Genomic DNA, 12,653 nt, shown 5'->3' on the forward strand with positions numbered 1-12,653 from the left:
CCGAGACGCCCATGGTCTCGAACGGCATACTATAGCATGCCGTTTTCCATAATTTTTGAGGATTTGAAAAAAAGACAAAAATCACTCCGAGACCATGGGCTATAGCCCATCGTCTCGGAGTCATTTTCGTCTTTTTTTCAAATCCTCGTTTTTTATCATTTATGACCATGGGCTATAGCCCATATCGGACGGCATACTATAGCATGCCGTTTTTCATCATTTTTGAGGATTTGAAAAAAGACGAAAATCACTCCGAGACCATGGGCTTATAGCCCATCGTCTCGGAGTCATTTTCGTCTTTTTTTCAAATCCTCGTTTTTCATCATTTATGACCATGGGCTATAGCCCATATCGGACGGCATACTATAGCATGCCGTTTTTCATCATTTTTGAGGATTTGAAAAAAAGACGAAAATCACTCCGAGACCATGGGCTATAGCCCATGGTCTCGAACGGCATACTATAGCATGCCGTTTTCCATCATTTTTGAGGATTTGAAAAAAAGACGAAAATCACTCCGAGACCATGGGCTATAGCCCATCGTCTCGGAGTCATTTTCGTCTTTTTTTCAAATCCTCGTTTTTCATCATTTATGACCATGGGCTATAGCCCATATCGGACGGCATACTATAGCATGCCGTTTTCCATCATTTTTGAGGATTTGAAAAAAAGACGAAAATCACTCCGAGACCATGGGCTATAGCCCATCGTCTCGGAGTCATTTTCGTCTTTTTTTCAAATCCTCGTTTTTCATCATTTATGACCATGGGCTATAGCCCATATTGGACGGCATACTATAGCATGCCGTTTTTCATCATTTTTGAGGATTTGAAAAAAAGACGAAAATCACTCCGAGACGATGGGCTATAGCCCATGGTCTCTAACGGCATACTATAGCATGCCGTTTTCCATCATTTTTGAGGATTTGAAAAAAAGACGAAAATCACTCCGAGACCATGGGCTATAGCCCATCGTCTCGGAGTAATTTTCGTATTTTTTTCAAATCCTCGTTTTTCATCATTTATGACCATGGGCTATAGCCCATATCGGACGGCATACTATAGCATGCCGTTTTCCATCATTTTTGAGGATTTGAAAAAAAGACAAAAATCACTCCGAGACCATGGGCTATAGCCCATCGTCTGAGTCATTTTCGTCTTTTTTTTCCAAATCCTCGTTTTTCATCATTTATGACCATGGGCTATAGCCCATATCGGACGGCATACTATAGCAAGCCTTTTTCCATCATTTTTGAGGATTTGAAAAAAAGACGAAAATCACTCCGAGACGATGGGCTATAGCCCATGGTCTCTAACGGCATACTATAGCATGCCGTTTTCCATCATTTTTGAGGATTTGAAAAAAAGACGAAAATCACTCCGAGACCATGGGCTATAGCCCATCGTCTCGGAGTCATTTTCGTCTTTTTTTCAAATCCTCGTTTTTCATCATTTATGACCATGGGCTATAGCCCATATCGGACGGCATACTATAGCATGCCGTTTTTCATCATTTTTGAGGATTTAAAAAAAAGACGAAAATGACTCCGAGACGATGGGCTATAGCCCATGGTCTCGGAGTGATTTTTGTCTTTTTTTCAAATCCTCAAAAATGATGAGAAATGGCATGCTATAGTATGCCGTCTGAGGCCATGGGCTGAACTTGAACCCACGACATGTGGGTCACATAGACAGCAGCTTATCACAGAGTGCCGGCACCATGCTCTCTGAGAATCTCCTCAGCTTTCCATCTCTTTCCAGTTCTCTTCTGGATGTTATTCTCCAAAACATGCTGCAGAGTGAAAGTAGGAGGAACTCAGCTGGATTTGAACTCACAACCTCTTGCTCACATGGACTTCATCTTAACAAGGGTGCCACTGAGCTCTCAGTGATTTTCAGGTTGTAAGTTGTTCTTCTTGGTGTCACTTTTCAAATGGGGCCTTGGGATCATGTACAGAGCATTTGAATGGTGCTGTGCATCAAAGGTGTCTTTAGTGCTTTTAAGTGTTATCGTGGATGTTAATCAGATAATACAGAGGAGAAACCATGACAGGACACAGACAGCCTCCCCATTGGTAGATGTGATCCTGGCCTCCAGCCCAGGTGTGTTCTGGTCCTGTTGATTGAGCTGAGAAGGACCTATAAACCTTCAAGGTTTATAGGTCCTGCTCTGACGAAAATCACTCCGAGACGCCCATGGTCTCGAACGGCATACTATAGCATGCCGTTTTCCATCATTTTTGAGGATTTGAAAAAAAGACAAAAATCACTCCGAGACCATGGGCTATAGCCCATCGTCTCGGAGTCATTTTCGTCTTTTTTTCAAATCCTCGTTTTTTATAATTTATGACCATGGGCTATAGCCCATATCGGACGGCATACTATAGCATGCCGTTTTTCATCATTTTTGAGGATTTGAAAAAAAGACGAAAATCACTCCGAGACCATGGGCTTACAGCCCATCGTCTCGGAGTCATTTTCGTCTTTTTTTCAAATCCTCGTTTTTCATCATTTATGACCATGGGCTATAGCCCATATCGGACGGCATACTATAGCATGCCGTTTTTCATCATTTTTGAGGATTTGAAAAAAAGACGAAAATCACTCCGAGACCATGGGCTATAGCCCATGGTCTCGAACGGCATACTATAGCATGCCGTTTTCCATCATTTTTGAGGATTTGAAAAAAAGACGAAAATCACTCCGAGACCATGGGCTATAGCCCATGGTCTCGGAGTCATTTTCGTCTTTTTTTCAAATCCTCGTTTTTCATCATTTATGACCATGGGCTATAGCCCATATCGGACGGCATACTATAGCATGCCGTTTTTCATCATTTTTGAGGATTTGAAAAAAAGACGAAAATCACTCCGAGACCATGGGCTATAGCCCATCGTCTCGGAGTCATTTTCGTCTTTTTTTCAAATCCTCGTTTTTCATCATTTATGACCATGGGCTATAGCCCATATCGGACGGCATACTATAGCAAGCCTTTTTCCATCATTTTTGAGGATTTGAAAAAAAGACGAAAATCACTCCGAGACCATGGGCTATAGCCCATCGTCTCAGAGTCATTTTCGTCTTTTTTTCAAATCCTCGTTTTTCATCATTTATGACCATGGGCTATAGCCCATATCGGACGGCATACTATAGCATGCCGTTTTTCATCATTTTTGAGGATTTAAAAAAAAGACGAAAATGACTCCGAGACGATGGGCTATTATAGCCCATGGTCTCGGAGTGATTTTTGTCTTTTTTTCAAATCCTCAAAAATGATGAGAAATGGCATGCTATAGTATGCCGTCTGAGGCCATGGGCTGAACTTGAACCCACGACATGTGGGTCACATAGACAGCAGCTTATCACAGAGTGCCGGCACCATGCTCTCTGAGAATCTCCTCAGCTTTCCATCTCTTTCCAGTTCTCTTCTGGATGTTATTCTCCAAAACATGCTGCAGAGTGAAAGTAGGAGGAACTCAGCTGGATTTGAACTCACAACCTCTTGCTCACATGGACTTCATCTTAACAAGGGTGCCACTGAGCTCTCAGTGATTTTCAGGTTGTAAGTTGTTCTTCTTGGTGTCACTTTTCAAATGGGGCCTTGGGATCATGTACAGAGCATTTGAATGGTGCTGTGCATCAAAGGTGTCTTTAGTGCTTTTAAGTGTTATCGTGGATGTTAATCAGATAATACAGAGGAGAAACCATGACAGGACACAGACAGCCTCCCCATTGGTAGATGTGATCCTGGCCTCCAGCCCAGGTGTGTTCTGGTCCTGTTGATTGAGCTGAGAAGGACCTATAAACCTTCAAGGTTTTATAGGTCCTGCTCTGACGAAAATCACTCCGAGACGCCCATGGTCTCGAACGGCATACTATAGCATGCCGTTTTCCATCATTTTTGAGGATTTGAAAAAAAGACAAAAATCACTCCGAGACCATGGGCTATAGCCCATCGTCTCGGAGTCATTTTCGTCTTTTTTTCAAATCCTCGTTTTTCATCATTTATGACCATGGGCTATAGCCCATATCGGACGGCATACTATAGCATGCCGTTTTTCATCATTTTTGAGGATTTGAAAAAAAGACGAAAATCACTCCGAGACGATGGGCTATAGCCCATGGTCTCAAACGGCATACTATAGCATGCCGTTTTCCATCATTTTTGAGGATTTGAAAAAAAGACGAAAATCACTCCGAGACCATGGGCTATAGCCCATCGTCTCGGAGTCATTTTCGTCTTTTTTTCAAATCCTCGTTTTTCATCATTTATGACCATGGGCTATAGCCCATATCGGATGGCATACTATAGCATGCCGTTTTCCATCATTTTTGAGGATTTGAAAAAAAGACGAAAATCACTCCGAGACCATGGGCTATAGCCCATGGTCTCGAACGGCATACTATAGCATGCCGTTTTCCATCATTTTTGAGGATTTGAAAAAAAGACGAAAATCACTCCGAGACCATGGGCTATAGCCCATCGTCTCGGAGTAATTTTCGTCTTTTTTTCAAATCCTCGTTTTTCATCATTTATGACCATGGGCTATAGCCCATATCGGACGGCATACTATAGCATGCCGTTTTCCATCATTTTTGAGGATTTGAAAAAAAGACGAAAATCACTCCGAGACCATGGGCTATAGCCCATCGTCTCGAACGGCATACTATAGCATGCCGTTTTGCATCATTTTTGAGGATTTGAAAAAAAGACGAAAATGACTCCGAGACCATGGGCTATAGCCCATGGTCTCGAACGGCATACTATAGCATGCCGTTTTCCATCATTTTTGAGGATTTGAAAAAAAGACGAAAATCACTCCGAGACCATGGGCTATAGCCCATCGTCTCGGAGTCATTTTCGTCTTTTTTTCAAATCCTCGTTTTTCATCGTTTATGACCATGGGCTATTGCCCATATCGGACGGCATACTATAGCATGCCGTTTTTCATCATTTTTGAGGATTTGAAAAAAAGACGAAAATCACTCCGAGACGATGGGCTATAGCCCATGGTCTCGAACGGCATACTATAGCATGCCGTTTTCCATCATTTTTGAGGATTTGAAAAAAAGACGAAAATCACTCCGAGACCATGGGCTATAGCCCATCGTCTCGGAGTCATTTTCGTCTTTTTTTCAAATCCTCGTTTTCCATCATTTTTGAGGATTTGAAAAAAAGACGGAAATCACTCCGAGACCATGGGCTATAGCCCATCGTCTCGGAGTCATTTTCGTCTCTTTTTCAAATCCTCGTTTTTCATCATTTATGACCATGGGCTATAGCCCATATCGGACGGCATACTATAGCATGCCGTTTTCCATCATTTTTGAGGATTTGAAAAAAAGACGAAAATCACTCCGAGACCATGGGCTATAGCCCATCGTCTCGAACGGCATACTATAGCATGCCGTTTTGCATCATTTTTGAGGATTTGAAAAAAAGACGAAAATGACTCCGAGACCATGGGCTATAGCCCATCGTCTCGGAGTCATTTTCGTCTTTTTTTCAAATCCTCGTTTTTCATCATTTATGACCATGGGCTATTGCCGTTTTTCATCATTTTTGAGGATTTGAAAAAAAGACGAAAATCACTCCGAGACGATGGGCTATAGCCCATGGTCTCGAACGGCATACTATAGCATGCCGTTTTCCATCATTTTTGAGGATTTGAAAAAAAGACGAAAATCACTCCGAGACTATAGCCCATCGTCTCGGAGTCATTTTCGTCTTTTTTTCAAATCCTCGTTTTCCATCATTTTTGAGGATTTGAAAAAAAGACGGAAATCACTCCGAGACCATGGGCTATAGCCCATGGTCTCGGAGTGATTTTCGTCTTTTTTTCAAATCATCATTTATGACCATGGGCTATAGCCCATATCGGACGGCATACTATAGCATGCCGTTTTTCATCATTTTTGAGGATTTGAAAAAAAGACGAAAATGACTCCGAGACGATGGGCTATAGCCCATGGTCTCGAACGGCATACTATAGCATGCCGTTTTCCATCATTTTTGAGGATTTGAAAAAAAGACAAAAATCACTCCGAGACCATGGGCTATAGCCCATCGTCTCGGAGTCATTTTCGTCTTTTTTTCAAATGCCTGAAAAGGAATCTTTGAAATGTTTCATAGTTTTAGAAATATAGTGCTTTCAAATTTGAAAAAGGGACATACTATAGTTCATGGTTTCGGAAGACATAGTGTCGTTTTTCAGAGTGAAAGTACACAGAGCTCAGCTCGGTTTGAACTCACATTCTCACAATCTCTGGCTCACATAGATATTGCCTTAACACTGGGAGCCACTGACTGAGGCTATAGCCCATCGTCTCGGAGTAATTTTCGTCTTTTTTTCAAATCCTCGTTTTTCATCATTTATGACCATGGGCTATAGCCCATATCGGACGGCATACTATAGCATGCCGTTTTCCATCATTTTTGAGGATTTGAAAAAAAGACGAAAATCACTCCGAGACCATGGGCTATAGCCCATCGTCTCGAACGGCATACTATAGCATGCCGTTTTTCATCATTTTTGAGGATTTGAAAAAAAGACGAAAATCACTCCGAGACGATGGGCTATAGCCCATGGTCTCGAACGGCATACTATAGCATGCCGTTTTCCATCATTTTTGAGGATTTGAAAAAAAGACGAAAATCACTCCGAGACCATGGGCTATAGCCCATCGTCTCGGAGTCATTTTCGTCTTTTTTTCAAATCCTCGTTTTCCATCATTTTTGAGGATTTGAAAAAAAGACGGAAATCACTCCGAGACCATGGGCTATAGCCCATCGTCTCGGAGTCATTTTCGTCTCTTTTTCAAATCCTCGTTTTTCATCATTTATGACCATGGGCTATAGCCCATATCGGACGGCATACTATAGCATGCCGTTTTCCATCATTTTTGAGGATTTGAAAAAAAGACGAAAATCACTCCGAGACCATGGGCTATAGCCCATGGTCTCGGAGTCATTTTCGTCTTTTTTTCAAATCCTCGTTTTTCATCATTTATGACCATGGGCTATAGCCCATATCGGACGGCATACTATAGCATGCCGTTTTTCATCATTTTTGAGGATTTGAAAAAAAGACGAAAATCACTCCGAGACCATGGGCTATAGCCCATCGTCTCGGAGTCATTTTCGTCTTTTTTTCAAATCCTCGTTTTTCATCATTTATGACCATGGGCTATAGCCCATATCGGACGGCATACTATAGCAAGCCTTTTTCCATCATTTTTGAGGATTTGAAAAAAAGACGAAAATCACTCCGAGACCATGGGCTATAGCCCATCGTCTCAGAGTCATTTTCGTCTTTTTTTCAAATCCTCGTTTTTCATCATTTATGACCATGGGCTATAGCCCATATCGGACGGCATACTATAGCATGCCGTTTTTCATCATTTTTGAGGATTTAAAAAAAAGACGAAAATGACTCCGAGACGATGGGCTATTATAGCCCATGGTCTCGGAGTGATTTTTGTCTTTTTTTCAAATCCTCAAAAATGATGAGAAATGGCATGCTATAGTATGCCGTCTGAGGCCATGGGCTGAACTTGAACCCACGACATGTGGGTCACATAGACAGCAGCTTATCACAGAGTGCCGGCACCATGCTCTCTGAGAATCTCCTCAGCTTTCCATCTCTTTCCAGTTCTCTTCTGGATGTTATTCTCCAAAACATGCTGCAGAGTGAAAGTAGGAGGAACTCAGCTGGATTTGAACTCACAACCTCTTGCTCACATGGACTTCATCTTAACAAGGGTGCCACTGAGCTCTCAGTGATTTTCAGGTTGTAAGTTGTTCTTCTTGGTGTCACTTTTCAAATGGGGCCTTGGGATCATGTACAGAGCATTTGAATGGTGCTGTGCATCAAAGGTGTCTTTAGTGCTTTTAAGTGTTATCGTGGATGTTAATCAGATAATACAGAGGAGAAACCATGACAGGACACAGACAGCCTCCCCATTGGTAGATGTGATCCTGGCCTCCAGCCCAGGTGTGTTCTGGTCCTGTTGATTGAGCTGAGAAGGACCTATAAACCTTCAAGGTTTTATAGGTCCTGCTCTGACGAAAATCACTCCGAGACGCCCATGGTCTCGAACGGCATACTATAGCATGCCGTTTTCCATCATTTTTGAGGATTTGAAAAAAAGACAAAAATCACTCCGAGACCATGGGCTATAGCCCATCGTCTCGGAGTCATTTTCGTCTTTTTTTCAAATCCTCGTTTTTCATCATTTATGACCATGGGCTATAGCCCATATCGGACGGCATACTATAGCATGCCGTTTTTCATCATTTTTGAGGATTTGAAAAAAAGACGAAAATCACTCCGAGACGATGGGCTATAGCCCATGGTCTCAAACGGCATACTATAGCATGCCGTTTTCCATCATTTTTGAGGATTTGAAAAAAAGACGAAAATCACTCCGAGACCATGGGCTATAGCCCATCGTCTCGGAGTCATTTTCGTCTTTTTTTCAAATCCTCGTTTTTCATCATTTATGACCATGGGCTATAGCCCATATCGGATGGCATACTATAGCATGCCGTTTTCCATCATTTTTGAGGATTTGAAAAAAAGACGAAAATCACTCCGAGACCATGGGCTATAGCCCATGGTCTCGAACGGCATACTATAGCATGCCGTTTTCCATCATTTTTGAGGATTTGAAAAAAAGACGAAAATCACTCCGAGACCATGGGCTATAGCCCATCGTCTCGGAGTAATTTTCGTCTTTTTTTCAAATCCTCGTTTTTCATCATTTATGACCATGGGCTATAGCCCATATCGGACGGCATACTATAGCATGCCGTTTTCCATCATTTTTGAGGATTTGAAAAAAAGACGAAAATCACTCCGAGACCATGGGCTATAGCCCATCGTCTCGAACGGCATACTATAGCATGCCGTTTTGCATCATTTTTGAGGATTTGAAAAAAAGACGAAAATGACTCCGAGACCATGGGCTATAGCCCATGGTCTCGAACGGCATACTATAGCATGCCGTTTTCCATCATTTTTGAGGATTTGAAAAAAAGACGAAAATCACTCCGAGACCATGGGCTATAGCCCATCGTCTCGGAGTCATTTTCGTCTTTTTTTCAAATCCTCGTTTTTCATCGTTTATGACCATGGGCTATTGCCCATATCGGACGGCATACTATAGCATGCCGTTTTTCATCATTTTTGAGGATTTGAAAAAAAGACGAAAATCACTCCGAGACGATGGGCTATAGCCCATGGTCTCGAACGGCATACTATAGCATGCCGTTTTCCATCATTTTTGAGGATTTGAAAAAAAGACGAAAATCACTCCGAGACCATGGGCTATAGCCCATCGTCTCGGAGTCATTTTCGTCTTTTTTTCAAATCCTCGTTTTCCATCATTTTTGAGGATTTGAAAAAAAGACGGAAATCACTCCGAGACCATGGGCTATAGCCCATCGTCTCGGAGTCATTTTCGTCTCTTTTTCAAATCCTCGTTTTTCATCATTTATGACCATGGGCTATAGCCCATATCGGACGGCATACTATAGCATGCCGTTTTCCATCATTTTTGAGGATTTGAAAAAAAGACGAAAATCACTCCGAGACCATGGGCTATAGCCCATCGTCTCGAACGGCATACTATAGCATGCCGTTTTGCATCATTTTTGAGGATTTGAAAAAAAGACGAAAATGACTCCGAGACCATGGGCTATAGCCCATCGTCTCGGAGTCATTTTCGTCTTTTTTTCAAATCCTCGTTTTTCATCATTTATGACCATGGGCTATTGCCGTTTTTCATCATTTTTGAGGATTTGAAAAAAAGACGAAAATCACTCCGAGACGATGGGCTATAGCCCATGGTCTCGAACGGCATACTATAGCATGCCGTTTTCCATCATTTTTGAGGATTTGAAAAAAAGACGAAAATCACTCCGAGACCATGGGCTATAGCCCATGGTCTCGAACGGCATACTATAGCATGCCGTTTTCCATCATTTTTGAGGATTTGAAAAAAAGACGAAAATCACTCCGAGACCATGGGCTATAGCCCATGGTCTCGAACGGCATACTATAGCATGCCGTTTTCCATCATTTTTGAGGATTTGAAAAAAAGACGAAAATCACTCCGAGACCATGGGCTATAGCCCATGGTCTCGGAGTCATTTTCGTCTTTTTTTCAAATCCTCGTTTTTCATCATTTATGACCATGGGCTATAGCCCATATCGGACGGCATACTATAGCATGCCGTTTTTCATCATTTTTGAGGATTTGAAAAAAAGACGAAAATCACTCCGAGACCATGGGCTATAGCCCATCGTCTCGGAGTCATTTTCGTCTTTTTTTCAAATCCTCGTTTTTCATCATTTATGACCATGGGCTATAGCCCATATCGGACGGCATACTATAGCAAGCCTTTTTCCATCATTTTTGAGGATTTGAAAAAAAGACGAAAATCACTCCGAGACCATGGGCTATAGCCCATCGTCTCAGAGTCATTTTCGTCTTTTTTTCAAATCCTCGTTTTTCATCATTTATGACCATGGGCTATAGCCCATATCGGACGGCATACTATAGCATGCCGTTTTTCATCATTTTTGAGGATTTAAAAAAAAGACGAAAATGACTCCGAGACGATGGGCTATTATAGCCCATGGTCTCGGAGTGATTTTTGTCTTTTTTTCAAATCCTCAAAAATGATGAGAAATGGCATGCTATAGTATGCCGTCTGAGGCCATGGGCTGAACTTGAACCCACGACATGTGGGTCACATAGACAGCAGCTTATCACAGAGTGCCGGCACCATGCTCTCTGAGAATCTCCTCAGCTTTCCATCTCTTTCCAGTTCTCTTCTGGATGTTATTCTCCAAAACATGCTGCAGAGTGAAAGTAGGAGGAACTCAGCTGGATTTGAACTCACAACCTCTTGCTCACATGGACTTCATCTTAACAAGGGTGCCACTGAGCTCTCAGTGATTTTCAGGTTGTAAGTTGTTCTTCTTGGTGTCACTTTTCAAATGGGGCCTTGGGATCATGTACAGAGCATTTGAATGGTGCTGTGCATCAAAGGTGTCTTTAGTGCTTTTAAGTGTTATCGTGGATGTTAATCAGATAATACAGAGGAGAAACCATGACAGGACACAGACAGCCTCCCCATTGGTAGATGTGATCCTGGCCTCCAGCCCAGGTGTGTTCTGGTCCTGTTGATTGAGCTGAGAAGGACCTATAAACCTTCAAGGTTTATAGGTCCTGCTCTGACGAAAATCACTCCGAGACGCCCATGGTCTCGAACGGCATACTATAGCATGCCGTTTTCCATAATTTTTGAGGATTTGAAAAAAAGACAAAAATCACTCCGAGACCATGGGCTATAGCCCATCGTCTCGGAGTCATTTTCGTCTTTTTTTCAAATCCTCGTTTTTTATCATTTATGACCATGGGCTATAGCCCATATCGGACGGCATACTATAGCATGCCGTTTTTCATCATTTTTGAGGATTTGAAAAAAGACGAAAATCACTCCGAGACCATGGGCTTATAGCCCATCGTCTCGGAGTCATTTTCGTCTTTTTTTCAAATCCTCGTTTTTCATCATTTATGACCATGGGCTATAGCCCATATCGGACGGCATACTATAGCATGCCGTTTTTCATCATTTTTGAGGATTTGAAAAAAAGACGAAAATCACTCCGAGACCATGGGCTATAGCCCATGGTCTCGAACGGCATACTATAGCATGCCGTTTTCCATCATTTTTGAGGATTTGAAAAAAAGACGAAAATCACTCCGAGACCATGGGCTATAGCCCATCGTCTCGGAGTCATTTTCGTCTTTTTTTCAAATCCTCGTTTTTCATCATTTATGACCATGGGCTATAGCCCATATCGGACGGCATACTATAGCATGCCGTTTTCCATCATTTTTGAGGATTTGAAAAAAAGACGAAAATCACTCCGAGACCATGGGCTATAGCCCATCGTCTCGGAGTCATTTTCGTCTTTTTTTCAAATCCTCGTTTTTCATCATTTATGACCATGGGCTATAGCCCATATTGGACGGCATACTATAGCATGCCGTTTTTCATCATTTTTGAGGATTTGAAAAAAAGACGAAAATCACTCCGAGACGATGGGCTATAGCCCATGGTCTCTAACGGCATACTATAGCATGCCGTTTTCCATCATTTTTGAGGATTTGAAAAAAAGACGAAAATCACTCCGAGACCATGGGCTATAGCCCATCGTCTCGGAGTAATTTTCGTATTTTTTTCAAATCCTCGTTTTTCATCATTTATGACCATGGGCTATAGCCCATATCGGACGGCATACTATAGCATGCCGTTTTCCATCATTTTTGAGGATTTGAAAAAAAGACAAAAATCACTCCGAGACCATGGGCTATAGCCCATCGTCTGAGTCATTTTCGTCTTTTTTTTCCAAATCCTCGTTTTTCATCATTTATGACCATGGGCTATAGCCCATATCGGACGGCATACTATAGCAAGCCTTTTTCCATCATTTTTGAGGATTTGAAAAAAAGACGAAAATCACTCCGAGACGATGGGCTATAGCCCATGGTCTCTAACGGCATACTATAGCATGCCGTTTTCCATCATTTTTGAGGATTTGAAAAAAAGACGAAAATCACTCCGAGACCATGGGCTAT

The sequence above is a fragment of the Electrona antarctica genome (genome assembly GCF_951216825.1).
Source record: "Electrona antarctica genome assembly, chromosome: 18".
NCBI lineage: Eukaryota > Metazoa > Chordata > Actinopteri > Myctophiformes > Myctophidae > Electrona > Electrona antarctica.